The sequence below is a fragment of the Acomys russatus genome, chromosome 13 (genome assembly GCF_903995435.1).
Source record: "Acomys russatus chromosome 13, mAcoRus1.1, whole genome shotgun sequence".
NCBI lineage: Eukaryota > Metazoa > Chordata > Mammalia > Rodentia > Muridae > Acomys > Acomys russatus.
The window spans coordinates 45,100,170-45,120,891 of NC_067149.1; the positions used below are offsets into that span (position 1 = coordinate 45,100,170).

General features: G+C 49.0%; 1 pseudogene; it reads left to right on the plus strand.

The window, feature by feature from the left end:
* The first annotated feature begins 21 nt into the window (after positions 1-21).
* On the plus strand, positions 22-12,215 carry LOC127197664 (60S ribosomal protein L21-like; annotated as a pseudogene).
* The last annotated feature ends 8,507 nt before the right edge of the window (positions 12,216-20,722 follow it).

A 20,722-nucleotide genomic window follows, 5' to 3' on the forward strand; every position in this document is an offset into this window, starting at 1 on the left:
GGGCCACCCTCCCCGGCAGCCATGCGAACGCACAAAGAACCTAAAAAGAGCATGCTCCTGCTATTGTTGAGTGCCTTTGAAGGTACCCTGAGAAATGAGTGCGGCCGCCTCAGGATCCAAGACCTAGCTAGGCGGAGCTTCCTCAGGATAGGTCCCTCCTGGGATTCCCTCCTCTTCCTTCTCCAGCGCAAACCCACCGCTGTCTCGCTGGGGCCAATTACCTCTCCCTTTGCCAGCACTGGGCGGGACTACAAATCCCACGCCCGCGCTCCAGCACCCCATGGGCACAGTTCCCAGTCGACACGGTAGGCTGCCCTATTCTCTGGCTCCTTGTCTCTGTGCTCCCAGTTACACCGGGACCTCTGCGGGTCTCAGTGCACCTAAGGAGTAGCCTGAGGCTTGTTTACTGTCACCGTGGAAACCCCTAAGCGCCCGCTCCCGGTGGAGCCTGAACCTCAATTCCCTCGTGAGCAGAGCCCCGGAAGCCCCTGGTGGTCCTCCACGCCCTACCCCAGCTCAGTCCAAGCCCCCAAGCACCCGGAAACAGTAACAAGTATCTAGGCTTTGCTGGACCTGGAGGGCACCATTGTGACCGAATCAAAGCGGCAGGGTAGGAAGAAATCGAGAGCAGGAGGCAGGCGGATCCCTAGAGGCTACTGTGGCCTATCCTAGCCAATAAGGCTCTGTAAACAAAAGGATCAAAGGTGGAGTATTGGCCTCAATCATCACCCAAACAATAACACTTAGAAATAAATATATAAAACAGGGTTTTAGGATTGCTCTGTTGAACTTGGTTTGTAGCTGAGGTTGGCCTAGAACTTGAAGTTGGTTAGAACTTTTTCTTGCCGGGCCACCACATCCATCTTATTTTCCGGGGATTTTGTTTGCTTGCTTTTTTGTTTCTCAGTGCTGGGGATAGAATCCAAGCCCCTGCAGGTGCTCTAATGTTGAGTTACATCCTCAACCTTTTAAAAGTAAATGATTAAGGGCTGCAGAGAAAGCTGAGCAGTTAAGATTACTGGCTGCTCTTCTGGAGGACCCAGGTTCAATTCCCAGCACCCAAATGCTGGCTCACAATGGTCTGTAACTCTGGTTCCAGGTGATCTAGTGTGCTCTTCTGGCCTCTCAAAGTACCAGGCATATACCAGGCATGGTGGCGCACGCCTTTAATCCCAGCACTTGGGAGGCAGAGGCAGGTGGATCTCCGTGAGTTTGAGGCCAGCTTAGACTACAGAGAGAGTCCCAAGACAGCCAGAGCTGTTATACAGAGAAACCCTATCTTGGAAAAAAAAAAAAAATCTAGAACACAGGTAGGTGGATTCGAGGCCAGACTGGTCTTAGAATCCAGGATAGCCAGGGCTATCCTGTCTCAAAAAACTGAAAATAAAATAAAATAAAGTTTCCAGAGGCATACGTAAAAGCAAATGCAGAAGGATCTCTGAGTTCAAACAGCCAAGCTGCATACAGGAACCTTGTCTCGAAAAACCAAAAAAAGGAACATGTTTTCCCAGTTAAGCATCTTGGCAGGAAAAAAAAATAAAGCCATAGTTAAAAGAATTTAGCCATAGCTGAGCGGTGGTTGTGCATGTATTTAATCCCAACACTCAGGCAATCTCTGAGTCTACCGAGCTCGTTCCAGGACAGCCAGGGCTACACAGAGAAATCCTGTCTTAGAAAAAAAACCAAAAACAAAAACAAGAATTTAACCGTGGGGGGCTAGAGAGATGGCTCAGCAATTAAGAGAACTGGCTACTCTTCCAGAGGACACTGGTTCAATTCCCAGCAACTACATGGCAGCTCACAACTGTATCTCCTTTTTCCGGGGGATCTGACACTGTCATACAGACATACATGCAAGCAAAACACCAAGTTTTGTTTTGTTTTGAGACAGGGTTTCCCTGTGTAGCACTGGCTGTCCTGGACTCATTCTGCAGACCACGCTGGCCTCGAACTCACAGAGATCCACCTGCCTCTGCCTCCCAGAGTGCTGAGATTACAAGTGTGTACCACTGCGCCCAGCTGGAAACCACTGGTGTACATAAAACATAAATAAGAGATTTTAGGGCTGGAGAGATGGCTCAGAGGTTAAGAGCACTGTTTGCTCCTCTGGAGGTCTTGAATTCAATTCCCAGCAACCACATGGTGGCTCACAACCATCTATAATGGGATCTAATTCCCTCCTCTGGCATGAAGGTGTACATGCAGGGAGAGCACTGTACACATAATAAATAAATAAATCTTTTAAAAAACATATTTTAGTCATGGAAACAGGGCTTCTGCCAAATGGCATCAAAGTAGCCAATGTCCCAGTAGAAACAACGACTTTAGACTTCACCTTGAGTTTCTCATTGCTTTTATAGTTTCTTTGACAGTCTTATATAGCTTATTTTCTCCAAACTGAAACTTTCTCTCCTGGAAGGAAGATGCTCTTAGCCTCTGGAACAAAATTTACTAGGCTCAAGAAACATAGGAGACAGAAAGTTCAAGAGTCACAAGGCCCTTCTCGCAAGAATATATTAGCAGACAGTTGCTGGAGCAGAGACTCCGGGGCTGCTGGCAGCCTGCAAACTGAGCAGGGAGCTTTAGGGACTCAGCTTTTGTGTGTGGTCACACACTTGGGTAAAGTTTTTGGTAACAGCGCTGCCTTTGGGCCACCCATGCTCTTGGGACTCCAGCACACTCATTGTTTCCTCATGCTAGGCTTGGGCATAATTGTTTCTTAAGTCTGTCATCTGGAGCAAACAGATGTTCACATGTCCTCAAAAGAAGTCACCCAACACCGCCTCTGGAGAGAGAAGGAAAGATGGGCTAGCATAGTTGCATGGCCCCTACAAAGCTGATAAGACACACACTGCGGCTGGTCCCTCTGCGAACAGAGCATCGAGAGGGACAATCCTGATGTGGTTCTCTGCTTCCTATAAGGAATAAGACGGCAAATGTGTGGACCTTGTTCTGGGTGGTAAAACACAAAACCAGGGCTGATCAGAAGGTGGGACATCCCTGGAAAGGGATCCGGGTGGCTGCTTTCCTTCATGTAATAGCGAGTGGCCTGCTTCCTTGGTGAATGGGGAATCCTCCACATGAATGCAGGGGTGCTCCCAAGATTGCTGACTGGCTGGAGAATACATTGCAGTCCCCCAAAGCAGCACATGTGGAACAAGATCCTAAGAAGACGGTGTGTGACACTGGCTTTGTGGCCCTTGCTCTGGACACAGAGAAACCCTGTCTCCAATAAAGCTGAGCTGTCTGACCAGAAACATCCCAGCCATGTAAAAGGGAAATTACAACGGGAACAAATACATGCAGATGTTGTCTTCCACACTGGCCTCTGATTTGGCAGAAAAAATGGAAAAGGGGGAGTGTAGCTACTTTGTGGGTTCTACTTTCTTTTTTTCCCTCTCTCTCTTTTCCTGGGGGAGACAGGATTTCTCTATGTAGTCTTGGCTGTCCTGTAGTCACTCTGTAGACCAGGCTGGCCTGGAACCCATAGAGTCAACCTGCCTCTGCCTCCCAGAGGGCTGGGATTAAAGGCCGGTGCCACCATGCCTGGTATGCAACTTTTTTGCCCTATTTTATTTATTTATTGCTTGGTTGGTTGAAATAGGCTCCCTCTAAGCAGCCCTGGCTATCTTGCAACTTATTATGTAGACAAGGCTGACCTCAAACTTAAAGAGACCTGTGGACGGATGCTGACTGGATGTAACAACTGTCAATAAAACACCATTTAGCCAATCAGCTGGGCAGAAGGACAGGAAGTGGAAAGTGGGACTTACGGAGAGAGAGAGGAAAAAAAGTGTGAGGGTGGAGAAAAGGAGAGAACGTGGAGGAGGAGGAAGAGGGAAATTGCCTAGCAGGACAGTAGTGGAAAGTACTCGGGTATACGCACGTTAAGAGGTTTTGAGTCGTCGTTTATTTTATGGTAGATTTGTTATTCTTCCCAGCACGTAGTGCTGACAGTTTTAAAGTACGCTTCAGACTCCTTGTCGTTGTTTAGCCTTTTTAGGCCGAACAGATACAAATGTATTGTAGCAGAGATCGACCTGCCTCTGCCTCCCACATCAGTGGGAAGGAAAGGGAAAGATGGAATGAGAGGGTAGGAAGGGAAACTGGCATACTTGGTCCCATTTTAATCTTTTCTTTTTCTTTCTTTCTTTTTTTTTTTTTTTTTTTGGTTTTTTCGAGACAGGGTTTCACTGTGTAGCCTTGGCTGTCCTGGACTCACTTTGTAGACCAGGCTGGCCTCGAACTCACAGTGATCCGCCTGCCTCTGCCTCCCGAGTGCTGGGATTAAAGGCGTGCGCCACCACCCCCAGCTTCTTTTCTTTTTCTTTTAATTTTAATCTTATTTTCAAGCCAAACTGACTTTTAGTTGTATGTGTGTTTGTTTGTGTGCCCTTGCTTTGTAGATCAGTAGAAGATTAAGAAAGAACACATGTGGCAGGCATGGTGGCACACGCCTTTAATCCCAGCACTCGGTAGGCAGAGGCAGGTGGGTCTCTGTAAATTGAGGCTAGCCTGGTCTACAAAGCGAGTCCAGGACAGGTAGGGCTGTAACACGGAGAAACCCTGTCTCGAGGAAAAAATAAAAACCCAAAAAATAAAAAGTGAATGCATGAATGTTAACTGTACAAAGGACTTGTTTTGTTCTGTTTTTTTTTTTTTTTTTTTTTTTGTTATTTTTTTTTTTTTTGAGACAGAGTTTCTCTTTAAAGCTCTGAGCTGTCCTGGAATTTGCTTTATAGACCAGGCTGACCTCAAACTCAGAAAATTGCCTGCCTTTGTCTCTGAGTGCTGAGATTAAAGATGTGCGATACTATACCCAGCAAATCTAAATTTTCTATAGACAATGTGTTTACTATTTCTTTTTCTTCTTGATTTTGTTATTTTTTATTTATTTATCTTTTTTGTTTTTGAGATAGGGTTTTCCTGTGTAGCCTTGGATGTCCTTGACTTACTTTTTAGACCAGGCTGGCTGGGATTATAGGCATGTGCCACCCCCCCCCCCCATCTTATTTACTATTTCTATTACTGTGATAAAACAACAAAAGCAAGCAGGGCATGGTAGCGCATGTCTTTAATTCCAGCACTCAGGAAGCAGAAGTAGTTGGATCTCTGTGAGTTCGAGGCCAGCCTGGTCTACAAAGTGGGTCCATGTCAGCCAAGGCTGCATAGAGAAACCGTCTCGAAAAACCAAAAACAAAAAGACCAACATGACCAAAAGCAGCGTGGGGAGGAAAGGGTTTATTCGGCTTACACATCCTGACTATAGTTGATCACTGAGGGAAGTCAGGCAGGAACTGAAGCAGAAGCCAGGGTGGAACCTTGCTTTTCAGCTTGCTCGACTTGCTTTTTTATACAACCAGCAGCCCAGCAGTGGCCACTCCCCGAAGTGTGCTGGGCCCTCTCGTATCAATCATTAATCAGGATATACCCCACAGGCCAGGCTGCTGAGGACATTTTCTTAGTTGAGATTCCCTCTTCCCAAATGACTCTAGCTTGAGTTGGCAAAAAGACAACTTCCGAATACTTTTAGATTCTTATTAACATGATTAGACAGAGGAGTGGTTCTCAGCCCTCCTATTGCTGCGACCCACTCATGCCGTTTCACACGTTGTGGTGACTCCCAAGCATAATTATTTTTGTTGCTACATTAAAACTGTGATTTTGTTAGTGTTATGAGTCGTAGTGTAAATATTAGTGGAGACTGAGGTTTGCCAAAGGGGTCTGAACCCACAGGTTGAGAACCGCTGGAACAGAGCTAATTTGTGTAAACATGCCTATGCATGTTCTTCTTCCTTCCTGAAACCTCTGTATGCTAAGCGGGACTATGCTCCTGCTTCCCCCAGGCTGGGGAGGGACTATGTCACTATCGCAGAGGACCTTTGCCTTGTTTCCAGGGAGTGAAAGGACAGGGACACAGTCCTGATTAAAATCTATAGGAAAACTTCATTTAGTTTGCAATAACATCTAGAACATTCCCATATTCTGGGAACAAGTAATATATTTTAAATTATATTTACTGTTGTTCATTATTCAAGCTGGTGCAGCTGCTGGCCCGGAGATGGGAAAAGCTTGCAAGTGGAAGTGGCTGTCATTGAGCTGCCCCTACACCACTCGGCTACTTCCTTTTGTGTTTCTGTGATTTAAGCTTTGCTCCTTCCTGTTTTCTTGGTCTGTTTTTCTTTTTTCCCCTTGAGATGACTTCAGTGTTTGCCAGGCTGTCCTTTGACCTGCAGCCCTACTGTGTGAGCCTCTTAAATAACTGCAGTGATTTCAGCTTCCTTTTCTTGTTTTTTTTTTTTTTTCTGGTTTTTCGAGACAGGGTTTCTCTGTGTAGCCTTGGCCATCCTGGACTCACTTTGTAGACCAGGCTGGCCTCGAACTCACAGCGATCCACGGGCCTCTGCCTCCCGAGTGCTGGGATTAAAGGCGTGGGCCACCACGCCCGGCTCTCAGCTTCCTTTTCTTTTTTGGTTTTTCAAGACAGTTTCTGGGACAGAGGAGATGGCTCAGGGGTTAAGAGCACTGGCAGCACCGGGGGGTGGGGGGGGGTGGGGGGGTGGCACACACCTGTAATCCCAGCACTAGAGAGGCAAAGGCAGGAGGACTGCTGTGAGTTTGAGGCCAGCCTGGTCTACGAAGTAAATCCAGCAGCTGGGCTTGGTGGTGCATGCCTTTAGTCCCAGCACTCAGGAGGCAGAGGCAGGCGGATCTCTGTGAGTTCAAGGCAAGCCTAGTCTACAAAGGGAGTCCAGGATAGCCAGGTTACACAGAGAAACCCTGTCCAGAAAAACAAAACAAAACAAAAACAAACAAACAAACAAACAAAAAACCCAAAAACATACACACAAAAAGAGCACTGGCTGCTCTTCCAGAGGTCTTGAATTCAATTCCCAGCAACCACATGGTGGCTCACAGCCACCTATCTATAATGAGACCTGGTGTCCTCTTCGGGTATGCAGATGTTCATGCAGGCAGAACAGTGTATACATAATAAATAAATCTTAAAAAAAAAAAAAAAAAGGACAGGGCTTCTCTGTGTAGTCCAGTAGTTCCAGGGTGGCCTGGAACTCTTGTAGACCAAGATGGCCTTGAACTCACACATTCACCTGCCTCTGCCTCCTGAGTGCTGGGATTAAAGCTGTGCACTGCCATGCCTGGCAGACCCTCACTGTGTTTCTAAGAGTGCTCTTTGTATATGGAAGCACAGATACACTGATGGGGCAGGTTCACAAGGATGGGGAAAGTCCATAGCTCATGGTTTTTAGTAACATTTCCCCCAGTTCTTCAGGAGACAGTAAGAACTTCTCTGAAAGCCAGGCATGGTGGCATACACCTTTAATCCCAGCACTTGAGAGGCAGAGGCAGGTGGATCACTGTGAGTTCGAGGCCACAGCCTAGTCTACAAAGCGGGTCCAGGACAGCCAAGGCTACATAGAGAAACCCTGTCTCGAAAAACCAAAAAGAATTTCTCTGAAGAATACACTGTTCCCCAGATTCTGCTTAGCCAGGGACACTGGGTGTTTGGTAAGGGCCACTGGAGACCTATGGGAGTCAAGAGGCACAATGTATTCCTGCAGGGTACACAAGTGACCTGCAAATGAGCTCATTGCGGAGGCACCAGATTGAGAAAAAGCGTGAAGGAGAAAGAGCTGGAATAACACATCATCAGTTGTTGGAAGATTCCAAACAGAGAAAGAGTGGAAGCGAAATCACTGTTAATATGTTTAGCTACAGACCTCTAGAGCTTAAAAAAAAAAAGTTTATTATTTTATTTTATGCATATGAGTGTTTTGCTGCATGTGAGCATACCTGGTGCCTGCAGAGGCCAGAAAAGGCCACTGAAGCCTCTGGTTAGCAGGCCAGGCATAGTGGCGCATACCTTTAATCCAGCACACAGGAGGCACAGGCTGACGGACCTCTGTGAGTTCAAGGCCAGCCTGGTCTACAAAGAGAGTTCCAGGACAGCCAAGGCTACACAGAGAAACCCTGTCTCAAAAAACAAAACAAAACAAACCCAAAAATAAATAAAAAATTAAGTTAGCAGAACGGAGCTGGGTGTGGTAGTGCATACCTATAATCCCTGTCTTGAAAAACCAAGAAAAAGCCGGGCGTGATGGCGCACATCTTTAATCCCAGTACTCAGGAGGCAGACGCAGGCGGATTGCTGTGAATTCGAGGCCAGCCTGGTCTACAAAGTGAGTCCAGGATGGCCAAGGCTACACAGAGAAACCCTGTCTCGAAAAACCAAAAAAAAAAAAAAAAGTTAGCAATGATGAAGCCTAACCAGGTATAGTGGTGTATTCCTTTAATCCCAGCACTTGGAAGGCAGAGGCAGGCAGATCTCTGAGGTTAAGGCCAGCCTGTCTACAGACCGAGTTTCAGGAGATAAGGCAGGGCTTTACAGAAAAGCCCTGTCTCAAAAAGCCAGAGAAACAAACAAAAGGTAGCTGAGTGCACTGGTCCAGTTCTGTAACCCCAGCGTTTGTGAGGTAGAGGCAGGAGGCTCAAAACCCACATGGTTATCCTCGTGTACATCGTAAACTGGAGGCCAGCCTGGGCTCCGTGAAACTTGTCTCAAACAAAGACAGACATACACCTCACCCACTCAGAAGGCTTCCACACCCCAAGAAAGGCACAGAGCAGCACTAGCCAGCTGACCACATGTTCCTCTCAGCAGCTTGGCCAGAAGAACTCCGTGAAATCGGTGCTGTGCACCTGAAGTTCCTACGTTTCTGCGGAGGGAGTGAAAGCAGGTGGGTCATGAGTTTGAGGCCAACTTGAGCTACCCCTGCGAGACCCTGCGGAAGAAAGAAGGGAGGACGGAGAGGAGCCCCAGCTTCTCAGGCATGGAGTGTGTCAACTATTTAACCAGGGTACTGACCTTTTTCCCTTTTTTCGTTTATCTGTTAGTGTTTAAAGGGAGAAACACCCACAGGAAATGTATGTAATGAGCTGTTACAGTGATTTGTCCTTACACAACGGAGGGAACAGAGAGAAGGAAGCGTGGATGCTGTTTTCTGAGTTTGGTGCTGGGGTGTGTAGAAGGTGGGCCTCCTACACCAAGTGACTCACTCCCCTGCCCCTCGTTTCCAAGGAGTGGGTGTGGAAGGGGGGGGGGAGAGTACCAAGAGCCAAAACTATAGTTTGAGGGTGGCAACCGCTTTAGGCCGCAGACACTGAGGAAGAATGTGCCCATCCTCCAAATCTTGCTCAATCTCTGCAACCCCATCCCCAACAGAGGATTCTGGGTGTTGTGGTTCCGGAAGCCCTCTGTAGAAAGCAGCTATAGTGACTTCGCAACATCAGGGTTCTCCCATGTAGGGATCCCCTGTGGGCAGCTGGCAAGTGGGAAGGCCAAAGGCTCCTGAGGGCCAGTGTTCTGTTCCTGTCTGGGGAAAGAGGTTTGTGCCCACAGGAAGCAGCAGTCCTACCCATTTGGACTGGTTGTTTTTTTCTTCCGTGTGTGTGCACCTGCCTGTGTATGCATGTGTAGAGGTCCCTGATCCATGTCACCTATGTTCTCAGGCACTCTCCAGCTCCTCTTCTCATTGAACTTGGAGCTCACAGGTGTAGCTATAGTCGGGCTGGCCAGAAAGACCCAGGTTTCCTCCAGTCTCCAAAGTCCGTCATCTGGCATATGGAAATTCACTGGGCCACTCTTTTCCTTGTTTGTTTTGTTTTCTTTTTCAGAGACAGGGTTTCTCTGAGTAGCCCAGACTGTCCTGGACTCACTCTGTAGACCAAGCTGGTCTCAAACTCACAGAGATCAACCTGCCTCTGTCTCCCCATTGCTGGGATTTAAGGCAATAGCCACCATGCTCATTTGTTTGTTTTAATAATTTATTTTCTGTGCCTTGGCGTGAGGGTGTTAGATCTCCTGGAATTGGAGTTACAGTTGTGAGCTGCCATGTAGGTGCTCGGGAAGAAGAGTCAGTGCTCTTAACTACTGAGCCATCTTTCCAGCCTCTGGGCCACTCTTTTCAAGTGGGTTCTGGGGAATCCAAACTGAGGTCCTCAGGCTTGAGCAACAGATGCTTTACATACTGAGCCATCTCACTAGCCCTCTCTGGCTTGCTTGCCCTTTTGCTGTTAGTGGTACTGAGGATTGAATGTGGCCTTGCAAGCCAGACACAGTGGTGCACACCTTTAATCCCACCCTTTAATCTACAAAGAGTGTCTGTGTAATAGAGAAACCATGTCTCTCTCCCCCTCCCGCCCCAAGACAGGGTTTCTCTGTGTAGCCCTGTCTGTCCTGGATTCACTTTGTGGACCAGCCTGGCCTCGAACTCACAGCGATCCGCCTGCCTCTGCCTCCTGAGTACTGGCATTAAAGGCGTGCGCCACCACGCCCGGCTCTTCTTTTTTCTTTTTCTTTCAAATGTGAATTATTTTCCTTCTTCAAGGCAGGTTTCTCTGTGTACCCTGGTTTTTCTAGAACTTGCTCTATAGACCAAAGCTGGCCTTGAACTCTGAGGTCCTCCTGCCTCTGCCTCTGCCTCTGCCTCTGGTGCTGGCATTACAGCCTGCACCTCCAAAGCCAAATATGACTTTGTGTTTTTTTTTTTTTTTTTTTTTTTTTTTTTTTGGTTTTTCGAGACAAGGTCTCTCTGTGTTAGCCTTGGCTGTCCTGGACTCACTTTGTAGACCAGGCTGGCCTTGAACTCACAGCGATCCGCCTGCCTCTGCCTCCCGAGTGCAGGGATTACAGGCATGCGCCACGACTTTGTGTAGTTTTATAAAAAAGCTTATATTAGCAGTGTATATTGCCGAATACATATCAAGTCCTAAAAAGGAGGAAAGATGTCTCCTGGTAAAAGCATGAGTAAATAGCCATTGTGGTTCAAGCTTGTGATCCCAACACTAGAGTTGGCAGGTGGTAGAGACAGCAGCACTCCCCTTTAATCCCAGCAGTCCCAAGGCAGAGGAGGGAAGATCTCTGAGTTGGAGGATAGCCTAGTCTATTTAAAGTATTCCAGAATAGTCAAGGCTGTCTGGAAAAAACAAAACAACCAAATAATAATAAGAACAAACCTTAACACTATAGTCTAAGGGGCAAGAGGATCATAGGCTACTGATGTAGACAGAGACAGGATCTCAAAAATTCAGGGGCTGGAGAGATGGCTCAGAGGTTAAGAGCACTGGCTGTTCTTCCAAAGGTCATGAGTTCAATTCCCAGCAACCACATGGTGGCTCATTTATAATGAGATCTGGTGCCATCTCTGACATGTAGACATAGGCCCTGTAAGAATACTGTATCAATAACAAAGAATTTTTTTTTTTAATTCAAGGGCTACGGACTGAGCTCAGCGTTGAATACCTGAGCATCTGTCTTTCTTGGCTATAGTTCTTTGTTCCATTATCAGTACCAAAGTGATAGACTAAGTAATATCCAATACTTAGCACATTATCAGCTCTCACAGAAAGCCCTGGAGTTTACCTCCTGGCCTGGCTCTGTCCTTCTTTCCTAGAGGAGTAAGGGTCAAGAAGCACGACCCAGTTTTGGCTGTCTCAATCATTGTCCCCTACCGGGGCACTAGTTCTTTTTAGTTTGTTTGTTTGTTTTCAAGACAGCATTTCTCTGTGTAATAGCCCTGGCTATCCTAGAATGCAAGGAATCCACCTGCCTCTGCCTACCAGGTGCTGGGAATGCCCAGATGAAACTTCATTTCTTTTACTGCAGCTTCCTTTTAAAAATTATTTTAAGAGTCATCTTCCAGCAACTCACCAAAAAGACAAACAGCAAGGGGAAGCAGAGGGGCACTTGCTATCTGTTCTCCAGGCCTTTTAGGAAACATGGAGTTGTTCCTTTGGTTGGCCACATACATATGAATCTACAAAAGGGTGATATTGTAGACATCAAGGGAACGGGCACTGTTTAAAAAGGCATGCCCCATAAGTGTTATGGCAAAACTGGAAGATGTCTACAATGTTACTCAGCGTGCCCCATGCCACCAGCATCACTGTGAGCAAGCAAGTGAAGGGCAAGATTCTCATCAAGAGCATCAATGTGCACGTTGAGCACATCAAGTACTCTAAGAGCTGGGACAGCTTCCTGAAGAGCGTGAAGGGGAACGGCCAGAAGCAGCAGCCAAGAAGGGCACCTGAGTTCAGCTGACAGGCCAGCCTGCGCCACCCAGAGAAGGACACTTGTGAGGTCTAATGGGAAGGAGCCTGAGTTGCGGGATCCCATTCTGTACGAATTCATGGCCTGATGTACAAAAGAAATAAAGAACCTGGAGTGTTAAACAAACAAACAAACAAAAGATCATGTGCATATATGTGTGGCATAAGCATAAGCCAGTGCCCAAGGAGGCCAGAGGCACTAGAGCCCTTGGAGCTGGAGCTAAGGCAGTTGTGAGCCGTCTGGTATGTGTGCTGGGAGTCAAGCCTGGTATCCTTTGTTAGAGCAGTGGGTGCTCTTATCAGTGACCCAGCCTTACTGTGTAGCTTCTTTTGTTTTGTTTGTTTGTCTGTTTTTTGAGACAGGGCTTCTCTGTGTAGCCTTGGCTGTCCTGGACTCACTTTGTAGACCAGGCTGGCCTCGAACTCAAAGTGATCCGCCTGCCTCTGCCTCCTGAGTGCTGGGATTAAAGGCGTGTGCCATCATGCCTGGCTCTTTTTTTTTTTTTTTTTTAAAGACTTCAGCAGCTGCCAGGCTGGCTTTGAACTCACACTGCGTAGTAGAGGATGACCTTGTCCTGGTTCTCCTGCTGGGCCTGCAAAGAGATAGAATGGTAGGTGTCAAAAACACCTGGCTTTGGCACATGCTTGTTTTGTTTGGATCTGGGTCTTCTCTGTACCACCTACTCTCCTGCCTCATGCTGGAATCACCGTTGTATGTCACTGTACCCCCACTACAGCTTCTATTTTATACCCAGCACAGTTGGGTAAGTGGGACAGACACCGACCATGGAGTCCTTAATTAGCCTCACATTTTTGACTGAGCACTAAATAATTGGTGCAGAGCCGGGCGTGGTGGCGCACACCTTTAATCCTAGCAATTGGGAGGCAGAGGCAGGCGGATTGCTGTGAGTTCGAGGCCAGCCTGGTCTACAGAGGGAGTTCCATGTCAGCCAAGGCTACACAGAGAAACTCTGTCTTGAAAAACAAAAACAAACAAACAAAAAAGAACTAGTGCACCGGTAGGGGACAATGATTGAGACAGCCATTGAGATGGTTGCTCAGGCAGGTCTTGACCTTGCAATCTTCCTGTCCCATTCTTTCTTTCTTTTTTCCAAGACAGGGGTTCTCTTGTATTCCTGGCTGTCTTGGCCTCACTTTGTAGAGCAGGCTGGGCTTGAACTCACAAAGATGCACCTGTCTCTGCCTCCTGAGTGCTAGGATTAAAAGCACTACCACCTAGCTTCCTGTCCTATTCTTAAGCCAGCATAGAGGCCTGACTATCTGCTTGTTTCCTTTTCTTTCTATCTATTATTTTTCTATTTTTTAATGTTTTTGCCTGCATATGTGTCCGCTTCAGGGTGTCAGATCATAGATGTGAGCTGCCATGTGGGTACTGAGATTTGAACCTGGGTCCTCTGGAAAAGTAGTCAGTGCTCTTAACCACTAAGCTAAGTCATCTCTCCAGCCCCTTTTCTTTCTTTCTTTCTTTCTTTCTTTCTTTTTTTTAGTTTTTTCCAGACAGGGTTTCTCTATGTACAGCCCTGGCTGTCCAGGACTTGCTTTTTTTTTTTTTGGTTTTTCGAGACAGGGTTTCTCTATGTTATTAGCCTTGCCTGTCCTGGACTCACTTTGTAGACCAGGTTGGCCTCAAACTCACAGCGATCCACCTGCCTCTGCCTCCCAAGCGCTGGGATTAAAGGCGGGTGCCACCACCGCGCGGCTTTCCAGGACTTGCTTTATAGACCAGGCTGGCCTTGAACTCACAGAGATCCACCTGCAGTTATTTTTTGTTTGTTTGGTTGGTTTTTTGAGACAGGGTTTCTCTGTGTAGCCTTGGCTGTCCTAGACTCACTTTGTAGACCAGGCTGGCCTGGAACTCACAGGGTGCACCTCTGCCCTGTGATGAGATTAAAGACTTAAAGGTGTGTGCCACCAAGACTAGTTCTGCAGGTATTGTTAATGACAGAGAAATCTCTCCAGCCCTCCTCCCGCTTCTTTCTCTTTGTAGCCCAGGCTGGCCTAGAACTCACTATGTAGACCACCTTGCCTGGGACTTACAACAGGCCTCTTTGTCTCAGCTTCCTGAGTATGGAAGGTACAAGTGTGAACCACCACAACCAGGTTAAAATATCTCACTATACTGTACCTACTAATAAGGACTTAAACTATACAGCAAATATGATGGACCATGGGATGATTCAGGTCAAGAGTGCGAAGGAGCAGGATAACAGGAGAGTTCACTGTTACTCAGAACAAGGCACAATACAAAAGGAGTTACGTGTGGAGTTTTTCATTTCTGGACCATGGCTTGTCACTACATATAGCAGCAAAATTTGGGATAAGTGAAGGAGACCAATGAACTTAGTTACTTGGGTGATTACAGTGCCCTGTTCCAGGGCTACTTGGATAAATCAAGAGGTACAGAGGAAACAGGGGATGGCAGCACACAAGTGTAATCCCAGCACTCAGAGGGCAGGAAGACTCCTAGGCCAGGGGCAGCCTGGGTCACAGTCAATATACTATCTCAAAAACAAGAACAGCAGCAACACAAAGGCAGCACCGAGAAAACCTGTCTCGAAAAACAAAACTCAAAAAAAGGAGATAAAAAGACTAGGAGCGAGGGGCGCTGTGGCATGCATTCTCATTGTTGTTGCAGAGGGGAAAGGGAGGCTAGGCAGGGCACAGCCTGAAGACTGGCTGACCTGAGTAATTTCTGGGGGCTCTGAGGCTGTGGCACGTGATAGGGACAGAGAGCTTACTAGCTCATAGTACAGGAGCACACAGGGCTGGGCTCTGTGGAATTAATCAGTGGCACCAAGAGGAACTGAGTGGCATCTAGCCAGGGCATAAAAACTGGGTCAAGGCGGCATACAGCCACACACTAACTGTATTACAGGGAGCAGTATTCTGGAGAAACATAAATGGAGAGCAATTTGGTTAGTTTTCTGATCCTAAAATTTTATTAGTTTTTGTGACGTGTATGTTGTATGTGTGCAGGTGTGCATGTGCCTGTGTGGAAGCAGAAGACTACTCTCAGGAGTCGGTTCTCTCCGTCCACTTTTTTGAGGCGCTGCGTCTCATTTTCGACACGGCACATGTTCCAGGCAATTCTGTCTTCACTTCCCATCTTGATACGGGATACAGATGTGAATCACCACACCTGACTCTCAACCACCAACACCCCCCAACCCCCTCCCACCCCCCACCCCCAGGGTTTCTCTGTATAGCTCTGGCTGTCTTGGAACTCACTCTGTAGACCAGGCTGGTCTACAGGCTAGAATCCACAACTGGCTGTGGATTCTAACCGGGCGTGGTGGTGCACGCCTTTAATCCCAGCACTAGGGAGGCAGAGGCAGGTGGATCACTGTGAGTTTGAGGCCAGCCTGGTCTACAAAGTGAGTCTAGGACAACCAAGGCTACAGAGAAAACCTGTCTCCAAAAACAACAACAAAATTAAGATGTGGATTCTGGGGATGAGACTCATGCCATCAGAGTTGTGTGGCAAGTGTTTTTAGCCGAGGGAACTATCTGGTTAACCCGGGCCTAAAATGTGACCCCCTCTCCCATTCACTATATGGTTTTTTGTTTTGTTTTTTCTTTTTCGAGATAGGGTTTCTCTGCGTAGCCTTGGCAGTCCTAGACTCGCTTTTTAGACCAGGCTGGCCTTGAACTCACAGAGATCTGCCTGTCTCTGCCTCCCAAGTCTGGAATTACAGGTCTGCGCCACCACGCCTGGCCTTTTTTTTTTTTTAAGGACAAACTTGGCTTTTTAAATTACATTTCTTTCTTTCTCTCTTTTTTTCAAGACAGAGCCTTACTGTGTAGCCCTTGCTAACGTGGCACTCACAGAAATCCAGTAAAATAACCACTTTATTAAAATTTTCTTTTCTTTCTTTCTTTCTTTCTTTCTTTTTTTTTTTTTTTTTTTTTTTTTTTTGGTTTTTTGAGACAGAGTGTCTCTGTGTAGGCTTGGTTGTAGACCAGTCTGGCCTCAAAGTCACAGCAATCCACCTGCCTCTGCCTCCCAAGTGCTGGGATTATAGGTGTATGCCACCAAGCCTGGCCTTTAGTTTTCTTTTTTGAGACAGTGTCTCACCATGTAACTGTCTACCCTGGAATTTGGAGTGTATGTTGGAATATGTTGTTTTTTGTTTTGGTTTTTGTTGTTGTTGTTGTTTTTTCGAGACAGGGTTTCTCTGTGTAGCCTTGGCCATCCTGGACTCACTTTGTAGACCAGGCTGGCCTTGAACTCACAGGGATCCGCCTGCCTCTGCCTCCCGATTGCTGGGATTAAAGACGTGCGCCACCACGCCCGGCTCTGTTGTTTTTTTTTTTTTTTTAATGCCCATTGTAGATCCAACATAATGACACAGAGACATGTTACATTTATTAATAAGCTTCAATGACTGTAACTGGGCAGAAATCGATCTATTCTGACTCCACTATGCTAGCCTGGTCTACTTCCAAGCCATGTGCCCAGTTACCTCTAGTCTTGCCCTGGCCGCTTCTGCTCCATCCTTGTCCCCTGGTGGCTCCTGCATGGTGACATCTTCCTCATAGTATGTTGAATGTTTCATCCCCAGGCTAGCTTGGGTATACTGGCTGTCTCTCCGTCTCCCTTCCCTCACTCTCCCTTTACCTGGGACACTCCACCCCCACTGGGACTGAAGTCCTCCCTACTGTCTCCTCTGCCCAGTCATTGGCTCTTCAGCTTCTTTATTTACCAATCAGAGCTAAGAGGGTAATTAAAAAAAACGATTTATTTATTTATTTATATGATAATGCACACCAGAGGAGGGAATCAGATTCTATTACAGATGGTTGTCAGCCATCATGTGGTTGCTGGGAATTGAACTCAGGACCTCTGGAAGAGCAGTATTCTTAACCTCTGAGCCATCTCTCCAGGTGAAGAGAGTAATTTTTACATAACCAGTTGATTACTCAATAGCAATGACATGACAATAGCAGACTGTGTTAGCATTTAGGTCTCCGGGGGCTTTCAGCAATTAACAATGGAATTTACAGAGACTAACCTTAATCCAATGAGAATGAAGGTCACTTCCACATATGTAGATCAGGCTGGCCTTCAACTCAAGGAGATGTTCCTTCCTCTGCCTCCCAAGTGCTGGGAAGATAGGGACATTAACTTCAGTTCTTATTTATTTTTGAGACATGTAGAAGAGCTATGTAGCCCTGCCTGGCCTAGAATTTAGAAAGATCTGCCAGCCTCTGCCTCAAGAGTGCTGGCATTAAAATCTTGTGTCACCATGCGGGCTGAATCTGGAAATTTAAGATGTGCAGGGCTGGGCATGGTAGTGCATACCTTTAATCCCTCACCTCAAGCCTCAGGCCAAGGCAGGTGGGGCTCTGTGAGTCTGGAGCCATAGTGAGTTCCAGGACAGCCTAGAGTCCCTAATTCAAAAGAACAAAAATAGACATCATAAAAATGTTTTCAAAGCTGGGAGTGGTAGAGCACACCTTTAATCCCAGCACTCCAGGAGGCAGAGGCAGACTATCGCTGTGAGTTCGAGGCCAGCCTGGTCTACAAAGTAAATCCAGGACAGCAAAGTCTACACAGAGAAACCCTGTCTTGAAAAACAAAAAAACAAACAAAAAAGAGTTGGAGGACAGTCTGGGGTACAGTCAGACAGGACAGAGAGCCTAACAATGAAATTTCTTGCTGTGAAAGTCTGATAACCTAAAATTGATCCCTGGTACATAAATGCAATTAAAAAAAAAAAAAAACTCATGAAAGGTTGCCCTCTGGCCTCCACAAGGGTGGAAGGTATTTTCATCTTTCTCCATCGATAGTAATAAACTTTAAAAATAAATAACCCAAGGAGCAGGGTGAGATGCCTCAGCAGCACAGGCCTGCCAACCTGATTTGATCTGGACCTCACGTAGTGGAAGGAGGGGAGACTAGGCAGGACTGTCCTCTGACCCCCCAAACCTCGCCCACCCACGCACAAGAACAGCAGAGGTGTGTGTACGGGGCAGAGTTTGGTAAAACTTGTGCTAAATTCAAGGTTCAGGGATTCATGCTCAATATACACACAAGACTATCTAACTTTTGTAGGACCTGTTTTCTATCATTTGGTCTAATTTTCTTCTTGGACATCTTTTCCTCTGAGAGGTTTCTCTTCTCTGGTGTGTCTTATAAACTTTTCCTTCATCAATATAGTTCACTTACAGCACGGGACTATTCTGAAGAGCCCTGTTACTTCTTCAGTGCTTATTTAGAGACAGAGGATGGCGACCACGCAGCCTCGGCCTTCTCCATGCAGCGATGACCAGCGCGTGTCCCCATGCCTGCCTAGGCGGCTCTGGAGGCTTAAAAAATAATCTTCAGCTTAGCCTGTACCTTGTCATCTCACGAAGAGTCCTCCCAAATTTTTACACATCAAGAAAATCTGTCATAGCACTCCAGGAAGTGCTGCCAGAAACTTAAAACACACGCGCGCTGAGGGCTTTTGACCAACTTGGGACAAATCCCTCAAGACTGTCTCACCGAGACGCCCTGAGGCGGTCTTTCTTTTTACGTAAGACACGACTCCGAGTTTTCCGCTCACACGCGGTCAGTGAATCCTTTAGGCTCACGTTTCGGGGTTGGGAGACGCGCCAGCGGCACCCGGCGCCCTCCCAGAGCAGACACCACGTGAGGAGGCTCTCCTCCGACCTCCGCCCCTCCCCCGCGCCTCGCCCAACTCTTCCGCCTGCCCCTTCACCCGATCCCTCCCCCTCCCCCTCGGGGCTCGGCGCTCCCCGAGGTGTGCGCATGCGCCTTTCCTGTCCTCCTCTGGGCTCAGAGGCGGGGCCACATCCCTTGAACCCGCCCCTCGCCTGGCTGGCCAATCGTGGGCTCCGTTCTGGGCCCGTCAGAATGGGGCCGTGGCGGCCCGGTGCCCGGATGTCCGCTGCCTGAGGCTCCGCCCCTCCACCGTCTTGCATCCTTCCGGCCCCGTCGTGGAAGGAGGACTGCGCCTCGTCTTCCTGAAGGTGGGGTTCGGGGAAGGCCAGCCCGCGGTCACGCCGGCTGTGGGAAGGGAAAGTGGGCTCCCCGGGCTACTGTTTCCGGGTGCTCGGGGCGTGGGCCGAGCGGGGATCGGACCGGGGATCAGGAAGGCTTCCGGGAGCGCCGCGGGCGCTCGACAGGCGGGAGTTGAGGACCAGGCCGGCCGCGCGGCTGACTGGCCCCGCGGAGGCCCCACCGCGAGCGCGCTTGTGGGGGTTTCCATGGTGACAGTAAACAAGCCTCAACTGCCTCAGCTACAACTGCCAAGTCCCCGGGGTTCCACCCTCTAGGTGCTCTGAGGGCCGGCGAGGTTCCGGATGTGAGTGGGAGCGTGGAGACGAGGAGCCCGAGGTGAGGGCCGCCGACCCGGTGCGCTGGCGAGCGGGCCCGTCGGGCGTGGGGTTTGGGTGCGGAAAGGACAGGTCCGAGCCGTGCGGAGGCTGGCGCCGCGTGGCCCGGGATTGGGGGTCTGGGTCGGGATCCGGAGTGGAGAGTCTTTCTCACAGGGGTGCGGGCCGCGTGGCCGGGGCTTGCGGTCGGGGGAGGGACGGGGAGGCGCGGGGTCCGAGGTCCGGAGTCACTCCGGGGGGCGGCGGGGGCGCCAGCCGCGGCACACGCCCCGGCCTGAGAGAAAAGGCGCGGTTTCCCGGCGAGGGCCGTATCCGCCGGCGCTGCTCGCACGCGGCTCCCTCCCGCGGCCGGATATTTGGGGGTCGGGGCGGAGCGTCTGCGAGCCGCGGCGGGCCGCGCTCCCTAGGCAGTCCCCAGCAGGCCCGGGCGCTTGTTGCAGTTTTGAGAAAGGAAAGCCTCCGCTCACGTGGCTGGAGGCGCCCGGACTTTCACAAGACTGGGAGGGGCGACTCCGCCCTCCTCCCACGCCCGGCCCGGGCCTCCTGCCTCGCTTCCTCCTCGTGGCGGCCCGGGAGGCTTGAGCGGCGGTGTGCGTTGGTCCGGTTCCCCGAGGAGGTCTGGTTTTGGGGTGCGGTTCCGCGTTTGGGGTGCGGAACCCTTGCCTAGAGAGGTTAGTCGGCTTTGGCTTCCGTCCCGGGTACTTTGGGGTATGTTTGTGGATCTTCACGGTCCTGGTGAAAACTTGAGCTGGGCCTGTTCGGGCCTTCCCCTCGGGCGCGCGCTCTCCTGAGCGTTTCCGACATGGCCGGCCGCCGGCTCCAGCGGTCCTGCTCGTACCCGAGAGGCAGCCCCACGTGGTCTAAGTCACTTCTCCGAGCGTCCTTCGCGACTTCTCCTGCCCCTGCCTGCCCGGGGACAAACGAATGGGCCCCCTTCTTAGCTTCCACAACAACTTGCAGCCTGTAGCTTGACGCTCGTACTGCTGGGTGACTGGGCGGGCGCCCAGCGCGGGTGTCCGCCATGTGGGTGTGCGGGATCAGTCTCCCAAGCCCGGGCAGAGTTAACTACTGGACTGAGTAGAACAGAGAGGACTTTTTGGTCGTTCTTTACGTACATTATTTGTGTATATGTATGAGCGGTGGTGTGGAGGCAAGAGAACAATTTGGGTGGGAGAGACATTTCTTCCAGCAGTGGGTCCCAGAGAGTAAGTAGACTGAGGTCTATTATGGTTGG